The sequence below is a fragment of the Callorhinus ursinus genome, unplaced genomic scaffold (genome assembly GCF_003265705.2).
Source record: "Callorhinus ursinus isolate GAN/ISIS: 27379988/994484 unplaced genomic scaffold, GSC_fseal_2.0 scaffold27, whole genome shotgun sequence".
Taxonomy (NCBI): Eukaryota; Metazoa; Chordata; class Mammalia; order Carnivora; family Otariidae; genus Callorhinus; species Callorhinus ursinus.
In genome coordinates this window covers 20561274-20581764 of record NW_027397089.1, presented here as the reverse complement: position 1 = coordinate 20581764, position 20491 = coordinate 20561274, and the positions used below count along the sequence as shown (strand labels likewise).

At 42.1% G+C, this 20491-nt stretch overlaps 1 protein-coding gene across 7 annotated transcripts in view; it reads right to left on the bottom strand.

Annotated features, from left to right (window-relative positions):
- Window positions 1-7395, bottom strand: part of DUSP16 (dual specificity phosphatase 16) — a 77446-nt gene extending 70051 nt beyond the window's left edge. For 5 of the 7 annotated variants that reach the window (XM_025879838.2, XM_025879840.2, XM_025879833.2 and 2 more), the window contains exons 1-2: window positions 6883-7395; window positions 274-403 (exon numbers count right to left, since the gene is read on the bottom strand). The gene's annotated coding sequence lies outside the window, so the exon portion shown is untranslated. Of the gene's footprint in view, window positions 1-273; window positions 404-1527; window positions 1600-5720; window positions 5740-6882 lie in introns of those variants that run through there. The other 2 variants (XM_025879836.2, XM_025879835.2) reach the window with 2 other exon arrangements.
- Between the last annotated feature and the right edge of the window lie 13096 nt (window positions 7396-20491).

Genomic DNA, 20491 nt, shown 5'->3' with positions numbered 1-20491 from the left:
CTTTGGACTATCTTTTTCATGAAACTACGTTATCTGTATTATTAACCTTTAATAAGTTTGTTATTTTTAAATGAATAAGCATTTAAACATTTCTCAGTTTTCATTTCTAATATATTGAATATTGATGGATATATTCCACATAAACAAAAGATCTTTGGGGGCCTCAATAATTTTTAGGAATACAAGGTGTCATGACACCGAAATGTTTGAAAACCAGTGGCTTATAACACCTAAAAAGAACACTTATAAGAATGGATATAAGAAAATAAGCACCTGAAAATGAATCAGAAGATCTCGGCTCCAAGTCCAGCACCACTTCTTACTTGCTTTGGGATCTGTATAAATTACTTAGACTAAGGTCTTAGTTTCCTCATCTGTTAAGATGGATAACTCATATCTTGTTCTGAGGATAAAAGAAAAAATATATCAAAGCAATTTATAAACTACAACTATGTTATTATTACAAAGTCTCAAAGTTAAGAGTTTTAAATACTTCTAATGACCAAAATTCTCCTTATTTTGGGCGCCTGGGCGGCTCAGTTGGTTAAGCGACTGCCTTCGGCTCAGTTCATGATCCGGGATCCTGGGATCGAGTCCCACATCAGGCTCCCGGCTCAGCGGGGAGCCTGCTTCTCCCTCTGACCCTCTCCCCCCCCTCATGCTGTTTCTCTCTCTCTCTCAAATAAATAAATAAAATCTTAAAAAAAAATTCTCCTTATTTTTAAAAATCCATTACTAAAAGCAGAACTTACAGAAAATTGTGAAGGGGAGATTTTTGATTAGTCAATTAGCTCAAATGTCCAACCACAAAATTTTACTGTATTAAATTTCTTCCTCTACGGTTCTAATTGGCAATGTATACTTTAATTATTATAGGCATTTCCAAATATAGATAAAAATACAGACAATAATAACAAACCCCAATGTAGCCATCACCTAGCTTCAACAATTATCAAAAATTTGCCAATATTGTTTTATTTCCTTCCCATTTGTGTATGTTTGTGCCTATCCTGAAGTTTTTTAAAAACATATTAGATATCATTTCATTTTGCCTATAAATACTTCCATATGCCTCTTTAACAGATGAGAATTTTTTTTAACATAACCACAATACCATTAACATGGATAAAAACTTAATGGCTATAATTCTTATATATCATCTAATACACACTCCATGTTTCCTGATTGTCTCCAAAAAAAAAAAGTCTTGTTAGTTTTTAGTTGCTTCCTATCATCAAAAAATCATTTACCAGTTTATTTTCAAGTGAACACAAGATTTTTAGCTAAAGCTAGAAGGAAAAGGAAATAATGCCATGCTTTATATACCATGTACAGTTTATAAAGCAAAGTCAACAACTATCTTCCTGAGGAATGTGTTTCTCTACCAACCAAACAACAAAAATAACAAGAGAAACCCACTATAAAATAAGCCAGACTGGCAATACTTCAGTGTCCTGAGAGGTGACCAGAAGAGGACATAGCCCAGCTACTCAGGAAGATAAAAGCTGATAGGAGACAACCACCCACCTCTTCGGAAAAGATGAGGTCAGATCAGCCACAAACTGGAGGTGAGGTCAGGGTCCAGGTTCTCAGAGTGAGCAGCACTGCTCAAACAAGACAGGTGCCCAAGGCTATAAGGCAACCCCCTGCAGGTTTCATCTCAAAGCTCAAAAAACAATGCTCTAAGCTAGAGACTTAATGGAACCATGGTCAAAAGTAACAGTTGTGAGAATTTATTCAATTTATTCAGCAAATATTTATCAAAAGACAACTCTACTAGGCACCACCTAGGATATGAGTGGTATTTTTTTTTTAATTTACACAATGCAAACAATAAGCAGCTCTCTACACATGTCTTTCCCCATTGATTTTAAGGGGAAGAGTGGAAATTACTTAATATTAATGACCTTGCCATTTACCATTACAATTTATAGTGCATCTTTTTTCTGTAAACTGCAGTCTGCCCCACTCCTCATGCAGTCACTAAAACAAATCTGAGTTCTATTGTCCTTCTCACACACACCACAGACCCCTAGCGTTTATACCTACAATTCTTCTCTGAGTATTCAGTTTAGAAGGAAACCAAGGGGGGGGGGGGGGGGCGCCTGGGTGGCTCAGATGGTTAAGCGTCTGCCTTCGGCTCAGGTCATGATCCCAGGGTCCTGGGATTGAGCCCCACATCGGGCTCCTGGCTCAGTGGGGAGCCTGCTTCTCCCTCTCCCTCTGCCTCTCTCCCTGCTCATGCTTTCTCTCTCTCTGTCTCAGATGAATAAATAAAATCTTAAAAAAAAAAAATAGAAGGAAACCAAGGGAATGCTAAAGAATTTCCCACCTCCTCTGAAAACTGTTTTCCCTTCCATAGGCTTAGCCCAAGTATGGCAGAATGTACTGTAGAAGCACAGGTAATATACAATTAATATAAATCCTTTTTAGAATCCTCTACCTCAATTTCACCTATAGATTTTTTTTTATTTAAAAGTGCAGACAAGAGGAGGGAACATATTTCTCACAGAACACTTGAGAAGTACTTTATAAATGTGCTTAAAAATATGTAATAGTTACCAAAAAAATTTTAGTTGACACGATGAAGAACATCTCAACAATAACAAAACCTAGTGGTCAGATAACTATAGTGAGTCCAGACTTTCCCATTTTGGAACTGACATTTTGCTTCAAGTTTCTACTATTTGTAGAAAAACAGTATAGGGGCACCTGGGTGGCTCAGTCAGTTAGGCGTCTGCCTTCAGCTCAGGTCATGATTCCAGGAGGATCAAGCCCCACATCGGGCTCTCTGCTTGGTGGGGAATCTGCTTCTCCCTCTCTCACTCCCTCTGTGCTCTCTAATAAATAAAATCTTAAAAATACATAGTTGTATCATTTACATTCATCAGAATATTATACACAAAACAGAGTTAAGTGGGACCGTAACTAGCCCTCTATAATTTCCTTGACCCTGCCCGTTATCTTCATTAGACATCACAATTTGTCATCAGGCTTTCCATGTAGTGTTTACTTGTTTACTATCCCTCCATCTTCTCCCACTAGAATTTAGGGCCCATAAGGACAAAAACTTTATCTTATTTTCCACTGTATGTCCGGTTCTTAGAACAGTGTCTAACATACAGTAAAGGCTCCAAATAAATTTGCTGAATGAAGAGATGGATGAATGACCTCCCCCATTTCCTTTCCTCCATACACATGTTAACCATCCTTTAAGGCCAAGGTCAAATTCTGTTATCTCTACGAAGGTTACCTCCCCATTACCTCCCCTAATGCTCCAATCTCTTTCTCCCTTATACCATGAATTTGGCACTTCCCATCTGTCTGGTAACTGTTTATTTTTACAAATGTACATGCTTTGCTTAAAATTCTTATAATCCTCTCCTTATTAAGGGCATGGATCCATGTCTCCAGCTTTGGGTATCCACTTCAGTATATATAAACAGCATATCATTAATAAATGTTTTCCTTGATTTATATCTATAGTTAATCTAGAAATCGAGTCAACAGTTCCAACTTTTTAAACCTATCCCTCCCTTTCTCAGTTGAAATTGCAGTGGGTCTCTATATTTGGCAATTTCAAGTTCTACATTCTCATATAACTTATGCTCATAATTCACTTTATCCATCCCTTCTCCCAAGATTAAATTTTTTATGTCATGAAAAATCTCATGACTTTTTAATGATACCTATAATGAGGTATCTAATCCCAATCAAGGAGGAGGTGAAGTTTCATTACCCCCTTCTTGTTGCCAAAGTATTGAAGAGTATTTTTTCTCTTTATCCCTTTTTTCTTTCATGCCAAGATATATCCCATTTCCTTCTTTATTGATCATACCCCTGGAAAGCTTTTATTTCTTTGTACCTGTCCTTAGTAATCTGCCTTAAATCCTTCCTTTTGAGCCACTACTGTATTTATTTGGTTAAATTTCTAACTCTTTCTCAGTGTAGGAGAATGGCCTATTCTTAAAGCCTCTGAGCTTGCTTCTTTAAATCCAGCCAACCTTTATGAACCTCATCCCCTCACACAGCCAACCCTTGATCATGGGCTAATGAAATATACAAAAATATGAGATTATCCACAACACAAGAAAATTAAAAAAAATCGACATCTGGCTTTAAAATATATCATGTGGCTTTGGGCAAGACTTACTTTCTTAATTATGCTTTTGCTTAGGCCAACATTAGCAATATTTTCTTTTATGATGGTGGATATCTTAGTTTTGGATTTTGATGCAATTTTTAAAAAGCCAATCAAGCATCAATTGTGGTTTTTCCTATGAAGTCTTTTTACTAGTTTTTTCAATCTGTTGAAGTCTGTCATAAAATCTGGTTTCTGTTTGCCCTGATTCCTTTCCTCCCTTTTCTTAGAATTCTGATCCAAATCAACTTACTCTATATTAATTTACTTCTTCAACTTAAAATAGCATTTGCTTGAGAATGCAAAGCATTTTAAAAACAATTAAACGTTCAGTGAAATTTTTAGTCCAAATAACACAGGATAGAAAATCCCACTTTTTTTAGATAATCCAGGAAAAGTCTGGGGAAAATTACACTGGTAATTCTAGCAAAATATATTTAGTAGGATATTGTGATTGGCTGAAAATAGGAAAACGTTAATATTGGACAGCTATGTAAATCAGCTTCATCAGTATATAATCTCATAGACCAAAACCTCTACGGAATCAAATTCCCGATACAAGCATTTATAGAAAATAGCTTCAACCCTGGCCCTTCTCCTGGCCCCAGACTAAACTCCGCACCCATCACAGACCTGATCTCAGCCTCGCTTCTACAAATAAGTTTTAAAATGTGTAAGAAAAAGGAAAAGAACTGGGTTAACAGGATCTTCTCTTTTGCCCCCTTTTCAGTTACTGCCATTAAGTTTTTGGCCAGAGAGACCCCTAATCCTCAATTTTACAGGACTGTTTCTACTTTATAGCTGTTCAATTATTTTACATATGAATGTAGGGCTACAGTGCTTGAACTCACTTTCCTTCATACACTATTCACCATATTACCAGCAGAATTAATAAACCATTTTTAATTTTCTCCCATGTGGAACTTTGATAAGTATGCATTATTTTATCCAAAAACCAACTTTTGGGCTGGTGAATTTGGCCCAAGTTTTTATATGAGATGTTCAATGTTAACTACCCCCCCAATTTTTTTTAACAGCAACCTTCTACACAGTCCTCAGACTCAGTAAATTCTACTTTTAAAAAACAAAAACCAAAAAATTTTCACTGTGCCTAGTCATATTCTGATGAAAATACCTATACAAAGCCACAAATTCCTAGTTTTTCGATTCACTTTTCCAGCTTTCTGCCTTCACCAAATAAGAGAACTCCACAAGTCTCAATTATGGCCTCCCAAGCTGTGTGTCCACCAATATACAGGATTCTCAAGGAAAAGTAAATCATTAAAAGTAACTAAACTGGTAAGAATTCTTTTTTTCCTTTAAAAATTTACCTTAACTTTAAAAAAAATCTCTCTTCTTCATGGAGTTTGAAATAGTATACAACCTTTGAGGAAAGAGTTGTCACCTATGCGCACTCTGAATCAGCCCCACAAAATAAGTGGCATAAAGAGGCATTTTTCTGACAGCCTAAGTTCCCCCAATAGTAGTTAGAAGGTCTTTCATGGATGGTATATTTCTCACACACCACACACACACACAAACACACACACACACACACACAGAAAGGAAAGAAACATACCTGGTCATTTTCTAAACAGGTTTGATAGGTTTGGTTGACTTGTAAGAGCAGATTATTTACTTATAATCTTTTAAAGCAGAAGTGGCAGCCAGAGCACTGGGTAAATAAAAACTTCAGAGAGTTTTAAAAACCCTGCATCTTAACTCACTTCCCCTTGGTTCAAGGGGACGGCACAGCAAACCCCACGGCAAATGAGATTATGCAACAGGTTTTTCCTCTCCACTTTATTCATCACGGGCTAGTTAGAGGTGTGCTTTCTCCAAACAATTTCAAACACCCAAGGCCTTAGGGTCTTTGCAGCTGGCGTTTCATGAACTCCTTTAGGATTTTGCAGTATTCATTCATTTTCAGATCTACTCGTATTTTCTCAAGTTAGTCACCGGGGTTTTGTTTGTTTTAGGAAATTAACCCATTACCTGAAAGCTTCAATTCTGCATGAATATTCTCCTCCCTGGTGTTTTATTACATGATACCACACATGATAAACAGATTCTCGGCTATCCCCTTGGGCTTTTTTATTTCTCACGTTTTACGGCTAGTGTAAATAAAGAAGTCACGGACGCGCTGGGCCCCCCAACACCGTGACTCGGGCCCCAGCATGAAAACGGGAGTTTTTGGTTGGTCGGTTGGATTTAAGAACGCAGCACCGTCACCACCCAGGTGGCCTCGCTGCTTACACCAAAGGCGAATTTGGGATAATGGGAACAGTCAGGCCGGGGCCCCACTTGGCAGGCGTGTTGTGTAACAGTCGCGCCTGCAAGTGAGCAGCTTCGCCCGCGAAGGTACCGCGTCCCGCGGCGGTGGCTCCTTGCGGCGGGATCCGCCGGCCGGGCCCGCTTGCCGCGGCGCGGCCGGGGGGCGCACGCACCGAGACCCCGCGCCCGGCCGCCCGCCCCCTTCCCGCTCGGCCCGGCCCCCAGCAAGGCCTACACCACCCCCCTCAAACGCTCGTGCGGCTCCGGGCCGCGGTCACCCCCACCCCGCCTCCCGGAAAGGTGGCCCGGACGCCCGGGAAGGCAGAGCCGGCGGGGCGAGAGCGCGCCGCCCGGCACCCGGAGTCCAGGCGCGCCGCGGAGCGTCCATGCTGCCGGCGCGGGCGGGCGCCCCGAGCCCCGCACCCTCCCAACCGCACGGTGTGCGCGGCCGGCCGGAGGCCACTTACTTTTGGGGCCGCCGACCTCCCGACTCCCTCCGGGAGAAATGAAAGTTGTCACGGCGTCTCCCCTCGGGCCCCCCTCGCCTGCCCGGCTTGAGAGGCGCCGCCGCGGAGCCGGGAGGGCGGCTGCGCTCCCGCTCGCGTCCGTCCCGTCGCGCTCTCCTCCTCTTCTTTTCACTATATTATCTTCTCCTTCTCTGAGGGGTGGGTGGGGGCGGGAAGCTTAGAAAGAGAGGAGACGTTTGCAACTTTTCTTCACTCTTTCTCTTCCACCCCCCCCCCAGTCAGCCTTGAAAAAACAATGTTGAAAGGGGTGAAGAACTTGGGGAGGTGAAGGTGGGGGGCCGCGTGGGGAAAGCGGAGGGGGGAGGGAGAAGTGCTAATAATCGTTTAAAAATTGGTTAAAGCCCCCCAAACAGTGATACACAGAGGGGGAAAGGCGGGGGGGTGGGGTGGGGGGTTGGGGGGAAAGAGAAAGAGTCGCTGGTCAGGAAACTTCAAGCGCGGATGAGGTCATTGGTTTAAAAATAAAGAGATGGCGTCACTTGAAACCAATCCCAGTGAATGAACTCAGCGGAGCCCCGGGGAAAGGAGGAGACAGGCGAGGGCAGGGCGGTGGGCGCCGGGCGGGGCCGCGCGCCCGCCCGCCCGCCCGCCCATCCCGCGGCCGCCCGGGTCCGCCGCGCCGCTCCGTGCCTCGCTGCGGCCGCTCGGGGAGGGGTCGGGTCACGTTCCGTTCCGGAGTTCGGCGACTTGCAGGCAGGTTCCGCAGGCGCCGCTGGGAGGAGCCGGGGCTGCCCGAGGAGGCGGCCCCGCGGCCTCCTCCTTCCGCGCCCGCGCGCCCGCCAGCCGCGACCCCGGGCCCGGGGCTGCGCCCCAACAGGTATTTAAGGGTGTGCCCCCGCGCCCCCCCCCCCGCCCCGACCTAGACGCGGAGCTCTTTCCTCCTGGTTGCGTTGTTTCCAGCTGCCTCACCAGCGTAAAGGAACGCAATGATTTGAGAGAATTGCAATCACTCCTTCGAAAGTCTGATGAATCCCTAATGCAGGGCACTGCCGTCCTTGTGAAAGGGACGTTACAGGTACTTCGAGAAAAATCACTGTAGTGCTGTCAGGCATTCAGCCATCTACACGTGTTTGTCGTTGAGAGACCCCACATGAATGTCCCTAACTTTCATTATTTGACTTTATGTTTACTTATTTACGTTCACAAATTTAATGAGTTCGAGCAGCATGAAATTCTCTTCTAAAATGATTTCTACAACGGGCAGCACAGAATCATTTTTAAATCAGACCAGAGGTTCACTGCCTCTTGAGAGGTGCAAGTCCCTGTTGCTTTAACTCTACACATTTCGTGCATTTTCTATGTGCATTAATCAAAATAGCTCTGTTTTGAGATTGCATTTCACTCTTTGGAAAACTAGAGACCTGAGGTGGCGACAAACCAGGACTTGGAATCAGTGAATAGGACAATCGGAGCTTTATTCTAGTGTTCTTTGAGCATTTGAGCATGAAGCTGCTTCTACTGAGAAGTACTCACGTGGATATCACATAACAAAGATGTGATTAACGACGGAAAAGCCCACTGCGAGTGGACTGCTCCATGAGCCAGAATTTATGTGTAGGAATAATCTAGCTCCTAAAATACTCCATTTGCAATGCCCTGGATTTGGGACATTGGTCCCTAAAGGTATCTTTGTTGTGGAATGTCCATTTGGACACTGCCTGAGGGACTTTTTTTTTTTTTTTTAACTGGCCCAAAGAACTGAGAGTCAGGTTTGTGGTGGGTTAGAAAGATAAAACATCTCTGTACTCCTTTTCTGCCTTTAAATCCTGCAACTAAAGTGCATTGGTTCCTACTGATAATCACTTAAGGTTAGTACTGGGGTAAGCCTCTGGGAAACTCCAGCTCATCTTTCAGAGGAAAAGGAGCTCATCTGGAGATGAGAGACTGCTGAGCACTTGGGGCAGTAAATTAAGCCTGAAGGCCATAGATACAGAGTCCACATTCTGCCTCTGCCTTTGACCTCTGAGACTTGGGCTGGGAGGAAGCAATCTCTCCCCCTGCTCCTCGTCCTCTGGTGGCCAGGAGATGTTACTGCAGCTTTCATGGGACTACCTGTGCTGTTCAAGTAAACCTCCAAAAATCCGATTAGAGACCGGCTGTTTTTAGAACATTTTGGAAGCGGCAGTTTAAAATTATTTTCATCTCAAGCCTGCTTAGTTGGCAAAGAGAGAATACTTGCCCTACAGGTGAAGAGCACAGATCTTGCCTAGATGAAAGACTCAGCAAGAATGTATGAATACCCTTTATGTACTGAACATCTTGAAACTTCTCTCTCCTTTATGTGCCTTCCATGCAGATGGTACCATGATAGCTATTATGGGAGCCTCCCCAGTATATAGCATCCAATAAGGGAAACAAGATGGAGATTAAAACTAATTAAAAACTAAATTAGTGATTGAGGGGCACACAATATTGGTTAAAAGAGTCCAGCAGAAAAAAGGAGCAATGTAGGCTGGGGCTGTCAGGGAAGGCATCTTCTGAAGAGCTTTGACCTCATCCTTGAAGGAGAATTAAGATTTAGTTTGGGTTAAAAGGGCTCAGTGGGAGGACTATTCTTGAGGGGAAATGGTATGAACAAAGACATGGAGGTAGAATGAATAAGGTGTATTCAGGTGAGGGAAGAGAAGACCCTTCAATAGCAGTAGAGATTGGTGTGTAGCAATTAAGAACTGGGCTAATATTAAGAAATTTAGAGGCACATTATGAGGTACTTGAATGTTAGGATAAATAGCTTGTGTTTAGTCCAATAGGTTGATGTTGAACAAGTTTACTTCATTAAAGAGCACATTTCTCTTTGTTCTACTAAAAGAACTTCTATATATGCTAACAACAAACATGTGGAAACAAATTAAAAACTAGATGCCACTTATAATTGCTCCAAAGAATATGAAATCTTTAGGTATAAATCTAACAAACCATGTATGGGATCTGTATGCTGAAAAATATAAAATGCTGGTGAAATTAAAGAAGGCCTAATTAATTGGAGCAACCCACTACATTCATGGATTGGAAGAACCAGTATAATAAATATTGTCAGTTCTTCCCAAATTGATCTATAGATTTTTTTTAAAGATTTTATTTATTTGACAGGGAGAGAGAACACACAAGCAGGCAGAGCATCAGGCAGAGGGAGAGGGAGAAGCAGACTCCCCGCTGAGCAGGGAGCCCGATGAGGGACTTGCTCCCACGACCCCGGGATCACGACCTGAGCCAAAAGCAGACGCCCAACCGACTGAGCCACCCAGGTGCCCCTTGATTTTTTTTATTTAAATTCAATTAGCCAATATATAGAACATCATTAGTTTCAGATGTAGAGTTTAGTAATTCATCAGATTCATATAACACCCAGGGCTCATCACATCACGTGCCCTCCTTAATGCCCATCACCCAGTTACCCCATCCCCCCACCCACCTCCCCTACAGCAACCCTCAATTTCTTTCCCATAGTTAAGAGTCTCATGGTTTGTCTCCCTCTTTGATTTCTTCCCATTCTGTTTTTTCCCTCCCTTCCCCTATTGATCTATAGATTTAACAAAATACCTATCAAAATCCTAGCATGGTTTTTTGCAGGCAGAGACAAGCTGAACCTAAAATTTCTTCTGGCACATTTAAAGGGATGAATGAGTGCTAGATTCCTCAAAGGCAGATAAAAAGCTCATAAACTTGGGACACCAGCAAAGCAAGGGCTCCATGGCTTACAATCAGACAATCTAGAAGGAAGCTATTTTCATTTCAGTACATGTAAGTGTGAGGTTCAGTCTTGTTTTCAGTCAGAGTTAAATATGGGGGAGGAGCGCCATAATCTTTAGTGCTTAGACCCTGTTAAGTTTTTAATCCACCTCTGGCTGAAGTTTAATCATTCATTCAGCTACTGGTTATTGAATGTATACCAACCAGCATGTGCCAGGCACTGTGCCTGGCTCTGGGAGTTAGGTTATAAATAAGAGAAGCAAGGCCCCTGCCCTCGTGGAACTAACCTTCTAGTGGGGAGAGAAGACAATAAGCAAACAAAAACAACATCCAGGACTGTGAGAGGACTATGTGGGGAGAAAGCTGGATGATGTGAGAGCAAATGATGGATAGGGGCCAAGGTGGCTGAGGAAGGCATTCATGAGGAGGGGACATTTGAACCCATCCTTAAGGATGGCAAACAGAGAAGTGATCTGGGCAGAGGAAAGAGATCATTCTGAAACTTCAGTAGAAGCAGAAGGAGTTGGAGGGAGTTGGTATGTTTCCAGAGCAGAAGAAAGGCCCGTGGGGCTCAAAAGTGTAAAACAAGGTCAGGGAAGAGCCAGACTGTGTAGGACCTTGTAATGCATGGTAAGCAGTTTGCATTCTATCCTAATAGATTTAAGCCAGTTAGTACATGATCTGATTTATGAAGAGGGTATTTGTAAGTAATCATAATAGCTTAGTTTTGTAAAGAGAGTTTGAATAGTATTCTATTAATATTTAATCTGGCAGCTCCCTTTTCCAATAGGAAGCATTTTTGATCATTTAGTTCATCTCCAGGGATCCCTTTAATGTCCCCAAATCAAATGTTCTTGCCCTAGGATTCATGTATTCCTAGGGAGTATATGGATGGGCTTCTGAGGGCCTAGGAGGTCCCTAAAATTTTGTGCGTGTATCCTTGTGTGGGTTTTTCTGTGTCCTTAGCTTTCAACAGATTTTCAAAGGACTGTCTCTCTCTCTCTCTCTCTCTCTCTCTCTCTCTCTCTCTCTCTCTCTCACACACACACACACACACACACACACACACACACAAAACAAATAAGACCTACTTTATATTTAAGTCTTGGCTGTGACTTTTTGGTGGTAGTGGCTGCTATTGTCCTGGGGCTCATGGCACTGTACAAATGAATCACAGTTCTGTAAAGCAGCAAGTTTTGCCTCCAAGAGATGACACTGTATTGGAGGAGAACACTATTTGTGGTAGAGGAGAAGGGAATATTCCAAAAGTTTGCCTCCAAAGAAACCTCATGAAAGAAAAATCTTACCTATGTGATGTGAAAACTAGAAGATACCTGAGATAGTACCATCCCACTCATGTTACATATAAGAAAGCGAAGGTCCAGAGAGGTGAAGTGGCTTGCCCAAGGATGCACAGCTAGTCAGGACTAAACTGGGATTTGAAACAGGTCTTCCAACTCTCAGGACAGAACTATGAGCTCCTCATTTTAAAAAACAAAAACACTGGACCAAATATAGTATACAGGGGCACCTGGGTGGCTCAGTCGTTTAGCGTCTGCCTTCGGCTCAGGTCATGATCCCAGGGTCACGGGATCGAGTCCCACATCCGGCTCCTTGCTCACCAGGAAGCCTGCTTCTTCCTCTCCCACTCCCCCTGCTTGTGTTCCCTCTCTTGCTATCTCTCTCTCTGTCAAAAAATAAATGAAATCTTTAAAAAAACAAACAAATATACATAAAAGTCTTAATAGGAATTAAGTGTTCAATTTCATTCAATTAAATTAAGCAAACACATGCTCATTACTAAGGAAATGGAAGGAAAGAAGGAAGTAAAGGAGTTCAAAAACATAAAATCCCAGCTGTGAAAGTGATAGGTAAAAAAACCTCAATGTCAAATTAAGATGTATAACCAAGAAAGAGTAAATTTCAATTACACTGTTATCAGTGTATATCTGATCTTTCTGTAAGAAATATGTAAATAGACATAATAAGTTATAAGAATTGGATGACTTTTCACTTATCAGTTCAGCAAAGGTTTTTTAAATGGGTAATCCCAGGATTAGGTCAAGAGTGTGGTAAAATAGGCCTCCTCAATGCTGCTGGTGAGGGTATAAATTGGTGTAACTATTCGACAGAGCAATTTGGCAATATGCTTTCCAAAGTCTAAAAATGCATACCTAGCAATCCTCCTTTAAGAATTTGTCTTGGGCGCCTGGGTGGCTCAGTTGGTTAGGCCACTGCCTTCGGCTCAGGTCATGATCCTGGAGTCCCCGGATCGAGTCCCGCATCGGGATCCCTGCTCGGCGGGGAGTCTGCTTCTCCCCTCTGACCCTCTTCCCTCTCGTGCTCTCTATCTCTCATTCTCTCTCTCAAATAAATAAATAAAATCTTAAAAAAAAAAAAAAGAATTTGTCTTAAGGAGGGCGCCTGGGTGGCTCAGTTGGTTGAGCGACTGCCTTCGGCTCAGGTCATGATCCTGGAGTCCCGGGATCGAGTCCCACATTGGGATCCCTGCCCGGCAGGGAGTCTGCTTCTCCCTCTGACCCTCCCCCCCTCATGTGCTCTCTCTCATTCTCTCTTTCTTTCAAATAAATAAATAAAATCTTAAAAAAAAAAGAATTTGTCTTAAGGAAATGAGAGTACTATTTTCCAAAGACTTACAAATAAGGATGTTAATTGTAATTTTAAATAATAGCTAACACTTCTTGCAAATGATCTCATTTAATCCTCACAATTACTATTGCCTCCATTTTACAGTGAACTTGTTCAATCACATGGCAAGTGGAAGAACTGCGATATGAATAACATGTCCTACACATCTAAGCAGAAACAAGATCATAGAGGCCGTATAAGCTATGCCAAAGGGCTTGGACTTTGTTCAAGGCAAGTGGTGAGGAAGCTGCTGGAAGATTTTAAGCAGGAGAAATGACAAGATCAGGTGTGCATTTTGCTGTGTAAACAATGGCTGGGGAAGGAAAACATAAAGCAAGATGAGAGGTACTTGTACACGCTAGAAAACTAAATATAAATGGAGAGAAGATACATCCAAAAGTTGTTACAAAACTAGAATTAAAAGAACCAGTCACCAGTTACATCTGAACTGTTAAGGGGGAAGGCAGGATCAAGGATGACTCCTGGGACGCCTGGGTGGCTCAGTCGTTAAGCATCTGTCTTCAGCTCAGGTCATGATCCCAGGGTCCTGGGATCAGGCCCCACATCGGGCTCCCTGCTCAACATGGAGCCTGCCCCTCCCTCTCTTCTCCCTGCTTCTCCCCCTGCTTGTGCTCTCTCTCTCTCTCTGTCAAACAAATAAATAAAATCTTAAAAAAAAAAAAAAAAAGGATGACTCTTAAGTTTCTGACTCTAGCAAATGGATGATGATAATGCTACTTATTTACATCACCAGGAGAAAGATAAGTTGAATTTTAAGCATGTTGAGTTCCAGGTGCCTATGGAACCTCAAGAGGAATAGACTGTTGCATTCATGAGTCTGAAACTCAGAGGCCATGTCTGGGCAGGAGAGAAAGATTTGGGATTCATTAGCCATATTTTAGTTTAGTCATGGCCAATGGATGAGGTCATGCAGGGAGAGTGAGAGAAAAAAAGATGTTGGGAATCAAGGGAATTACTGATGTTTTAGGAAAAGACAGTCCAAAAGAAGCTCTAGGGAGGCTGAGAAGGAGAAACTAGAAAAGCAGCAAGAAAAGGAATGGATATAGCTGTTACCAAAAGTCGAGAAAAACAAGCACAGAAAGAACTCCACTGAGTTCATGCTCAGAGAAGCCCCAATGGTAAGGTCTAAAAAGTCTTTTCTTGACTTAGCAATAAAGTGACCGTGGATGGGATGGTTTCACTGACGACAGTCTTGCAAAGGCGAGATTGCAGTGAGTTGAAAAGGGAATGAGAAGGAAGAAAATAGAAACAGTGGAATAGAAACTACTCTTTCAAGAAGCTTGACTGTTTTTTGTTTTGCTTTGTTTTGTTTTTTTTTTAAGATTTTATTTATTCATTAGAGGGGAGAGAGAACGCAAGCAGAGAAGAGGGAGAAGCAGGCTCCCCATTCAGCAGGGAGCCCGATGCGGGATTTGATCCCAGGACCCTGGGATCATGACCTGAGCTGAAGACTGATGCTTAACCTAATGAGACACCCAGTTGCCCCAAGAAGCTTGACTTTTTCTCTGATATAAAGAATAATTTAAAAAATGATGTTTGTTTTTGAAGGCCAGCAATCTTTACATGGCTTTCCCATTTTCTGAGTAAATACAGGACTCAATGTGCTCCGTTTTAAAATTCACAGTGGCTTTCTGGACTAAAAATGACAACATTCAATAACAACAGTCATGTTTATTTTTTTTTAAGATTTTATTTATTTATTTGAGAGAGAGAGAGAGAAACAGCATGAGAAGGGAGAAGGTCAGAGGGAGAAGCAGGCTCCCCGCTGAGCCGGGAGCCCGATGTGGGACTCAATCCCAGGACTCCGGGATCATGACCTGAGCCAAAGGCAGTCGCCCAACCAACTGAGCCACCCAGGCGCCCACAACAGTCATGTTTATAAATGTAAACATTTACCTTTAGGAACAATCTTTAACCAGTAACTGAACCTCTTGTTCAATGTTAGCTAAGCTAAACAGCAAGATAGGATATATTGACCAAATAGCAAAATGCTATTTTAACTGAAAAATGCTTTTTAAATTTGTGCAAGGGCACCTGGGTGGCTCAGTATGTTAAGGACCCAAATCTTGATTTCGGCTCATGTCATGATCTCAGGGTTGTGAGATCAAGCCTCACACCCTGAGATCAAGCCCTCACATCCGGGCTCCCGCGGCACTAGGTATAGAGCCTCCCTGAGGGTCTCTCTCCCTCTCCCTGTGCCCCTCCCCCATGCACCCATGAGCACCCCTGCTCAAATACACACATACATAAACAAACAAACAAATAAATAAGTTTATTTATTTATTTATGTAAAGCCAGTCTTTGTATTGAAGAAAAAGTTCTAGTCCTCTTTAGGACACCACATCTTAGGAATATCTCAAACCACTACTATAAAGAAACTAGAAATTAAATGGAATTTGAAAATTAATTAATATCACCGTGTTAAGTCAAATGCACAACAATCAGCTCTTTTGTACAAGATATATGTTAGGATTTTAACTCTCATGACAACCCTAAGAGTTAGGTATTATTATTACCTGACTTGAGGCTGAGAAAGGTTAAGGAGTTGACTCAAAGATACATAACTAGGAAATGGCAAGTAAGAACACACACCCAAGTTTTCTCACGGGAAGTTTTGTTGAGAAGATAAAAATGCAAAATATAAGTACTTCAAAATAATGGTATAAGCAATGCCACTATCTTAGAATGCTCTTCTGTGATTATTGGTCAAACTTATACAGATACGTGCTTCAAAAGTTGGAACAAATGAGAGCTCTCTGAGCTGGGGAACACTCAGCCAGCGGCAAATTTCGGCTCTGCCACATACTGGCTATGTGACTTGAAGGAAACTTAGTTTCCTCATCTGTAAAAAGAAGGTAATTAATGCCAACTATCAAGAGCTGTTGTGAAGCTCAAATGAATACCATGTAAAGCACCAAATATAGTGCATAACCCACATGGTGAATACTGACTACACACTGATTCCTTCCTCTTTAGGAAAGGCTGTATGTAGAACTCACTTAGATCTTGAACAATAGATTGAATTAGGATATTAAAAGAGAAGGGGGAAGCTCATTCCAGGAAGAGAAAACACACAGTAGGAGACACAGCAGGGAAAATGTGTTTAAAATAGTTTAACTGAAGCAGAACATTTGTATTGAATAGTATATAATAAGCCTGGAAAGCAGTTTGGGGCCAGATTACATAGGGCCTCAGCCAAAGAATTTAGCTTTTATATTATAAGTAGCAGGGAATGATGGAAAATGTGGTTCCTTTTTAAAATTATGCTTTATTAGCTTTATTTTCTATTCTAAAGCAATACCTATGCATTGCTAAAAGTCTGTAAACTACAGAAATGTGTAAAGAAGAAAGTACAAATTACCTTATTCAATCTTGGGAGAGAGAAATTTTTCTATTATATCCTTTGGTGGTATTTTGATTCAGTTTTTCTTTTACTGTGTACATTTGTTATTTTAATACTAATAATGACGTTTATAAATATGCAGGCACATATTGGAAAACACTAAGCACATTTACAAAACGGCTTTTTTTTTTTTTTTAGATTTTATTTATTTATTTGACAGAGAGAGACACAGCGAGAGAGGGAACACAAGCAGGGGGAGTGGGAGAGGGAGAAGCAGGCTTCCAGCGGAGCAGGGAGCCCAACGCGGGGCTCAATCCCAGGATCCTGGGATCATGACCTGAGCTGAAGGCAGACGCTTAATGACTGAGCCACCCAGGAGCCCCCAAAACTGCTTTTTTTATGCAAAGGCTTGCCTCTAAAAAATGTAATTGCATATTTAGGATGGTCAGATGACCAGTATGAGCTCCCTAATGCTGGAACAAATGGAGTTTGAGTGACACATTTATTGGGTACAGTGTTTGCTTATCTTTATGATGTGTCTTGTCCTATAATTTCAACCTAAGGCTGTAACATTTTTTCCTTTTAATTATAATCTAATGAAGTTTTTTAATTTTTCAAAAAATGATTGCTACCATCACACTAAGGATCGCCTCCGGGGGTATTTGGATATCTCTCCTCCAGTTTAAAGATTTGAACTTGGAAATGGGTGGGATAAGAGTGGGCTTTTAGGTGGCTTAGTCCGACCAAAGCATATCAGAAAGATCTAAGGAAGGGAATCATGGAACAAGAGAGACTATGTTGGGCCCTGGCTACAGGTGAGACATACATCAGAAAGGGCTAAGACTGGTGCAGTGGCAACAGACACACGGAATGAAAGCAACAAATACAAGAAATAGTACAGAGAGAGAATTGAGAGAACTTGGTGATTCATGAGCTATGGAGGGTGGAGATGAGTAATGAAAGATGATGCTGAGGTGTCGCCTTTGGCAATTTACATAAGCTTCCATTTCTGCATCTATAAAATGGGGTTAATAAGTGTGCCTTCCTCATAGGATTGTTCAGAGGATTAACTGGATGACGTCTAGGATGCTTAGCACAATAACTGTGTTCTCAGGAAGTGTTAGCTATTACTGTTTATATAGCTGTTGAGTATAGATGACTGGGCTAATGATGACGTTCTTTTTTTTTTTTAAATAGGCTCCACACCCAGCATGGAACCCCACATGGGACTTGAACTCATGACCCTGAGCTCAAGACCTGAGCTGAAATCAACAGTTTGATGCTTAACCGACTGAGCCACCCAGGCTCCCTAATAGTGACATTCTTAAAAGAAATAGCAAAGTCAAGGTTGGAGGTCTGATTGGGGTGGGGGAGGTGGATTGAGCTACATTTTAGACATGTCATATTTAGGTTTATGATGGACAGTGAATTAAAAATGTTCACAAGAAACGACTGCTGGCCAGTGATGTTTTCAACAATAGGTACATTCTAGGAAGATTCGTGAAAAGCAGACATCTGGAGGATGGATGCCCACCACAAAGTATTACCCGCACCTCTCCCCACAACCTCTATATATTAGTAGAAATTACCCTAACCAATGCACAGCCCCTAAATGGGTTGACTTCCTGGCTGAGCAGCTCTCCAGGCAGGACAGATATGAACGTAGTGAAGCACGGAGGCTCTGGGGCCAGATCTGTTTGCTTCCTACCTCTGCCACTTACTACTATCTGATTTCAAGAAAACTAGCACACTAAACTTCTGTTCTCTTATTTACAAAATGGAATAATACAAATTTCCATCTCATTGGATTGATGAGAGGATTACATGAGACTCTTTAAGTGCAGCCCTTTATAAAAGGTTTATAAGATGTGATATAAATGTCAAGGATGGCTATTAATCCTGTCTCTCCTGGAGGTTATGAGTTATATTTATATTTCTTATCCATCTGTTACAGTGCCAAACACGAGAAGCACTCTCTTCTAACTGCTGATCACTTTGCCTCCTTAACAGTAGTTTTCTGCCTCTCCCCGTGTCTCAGTCCCTTTGGGAACTTTGTTACCTATGATTGTGTGAAGTCCTTGAATGTCAGGCAGCATCTTTGGGGCAAATAGTCTGTCCGCCTTGGGAGAAATCCACTGTATTAGTTTTCTATTTCTGCTCTAAACAAATTACCACATGCTTAGTAGCTAAAAACCACAGAGTTGGGTGCTCAACTGACTGAGCCACCCAGGTACCCCCTACATTTATTTCTTTACCAGAACCTCAACAGCCGTGTTTTCATTTTAGCTCCAATTGATGATTAATGGACAGCAGAGTATGTCTTAAGAAAGACAGGTGAAAAATATCAGGTTGCAAGGCAAAGCATGTAAATATATCAGAGAATGGAATTTTTTTTAAGGGGTAAAAGGCCATCAGTACTATTTTAAGAGTACCAGAAGCTCAAACACTTGTAGCTGAAAAATGGGTAAAACCTCAATACCTTTGAGTTTCCCTCTGAAATTCAGTATTCCTGTCTTAAACTCTTTCACCTCCAACACATATAAATGTGCTCAAATCGTCCAAATGCTCAGTGAAGATAATTTTTAAAAATTTTTCATCATTGATCCTAATTTTCCAGCAGATAGGAAGCTAACCTTAGTATGGGATTGGAAAAATACTTAACTTGAAAAATGGGAGAGGCTAGCACTTTAGCTTTGGGCAGGACACTCAAGAGAAAGCAAGGAGAGAGAACCAACAAGTATTAAACACCTCTTATTGCCAAACACTGCATTTACATGTATCGTCTCAATTAATTCTCACAACTCCAGTAGGTAGGCATTGTTATCCCCACTTCAAAGATAAAGGAATTGAGGCTTCAAGATGGGAAGAGACTCTTCCACAATCACACGGCTAGAAAGTGGCGGAACTGGGATTACTGTCCAATTCTACGTGAGTCAACACCCATTCATCATCTTCCCACTGCCCCCAACTGCGCTTCCCTGAGTCCCAGTTTCCTCATCTACAAAATGAGAGAGTTGAGTCAGATAATTTCCCAAGGTCCCTCACACTCTTACCGCAGGGCCTCTGTGCTTGGGAGGGGAACGGGGAATCGAGAAATCGGCCTGGGCTCCAGCACCAGGCCAAACGTCTTTCTCTCTTAAGTGGGAAAGCACTGGGACTCTGTCCTCCTGTACATCTCGATTCCCTGACTTCTGAAAGGAGGCTGCCACTGGGGACCACACTACAAATGATGAGGGGGACTCCCAATGCCTACCACTTAAAAAAAGAAACAAGTTCTCCTTAGTGGAGCTGCTTTTTATGAATTTACATTTTCAAAAGCAAATCCATCGGGCGCCTGGGTGGCTCAGATGGTTAAGCGTCTGCCTTCGGCTCAGGTCATGATCCCAGGGTCCTGGGATCGAGTCCCGCATCAGGCTCCCTGCTCCTTGGAAGCCTGCTTCTCCCTCTGCCTCTCTCTCTCTCTCTCTCTCTCTCATGAATAAATAAATAAAATCTTTAAAAAAAATAATTCATTTAAAAAAAAAAGCAAATCCAATCAACACTTATTGTTGAGAATCTTACTGTGCCCAACACTGAGTTAAACTGTATGGAGAGGCTCCACAGGGGACAGCAAGGCCGTGTAGAGGTAGTCTGTATTCTCAAGAAACTTACAACTAAAAAAGAAAAAAAAAGAAAGAAACTTACAACTAGTGGGTGGGGGGGGAGACAACTCATAAAGCGATTTTCAGAAGACAATGTGTAATACAGGACTGAACTGTGTGGTCAAGACAACATGTACTATAGGAGTCCGGAGACCAGGAGATCAACACAGGCTGCAGTCCTCAGAGAAGGCTCTGTGGCGACTGG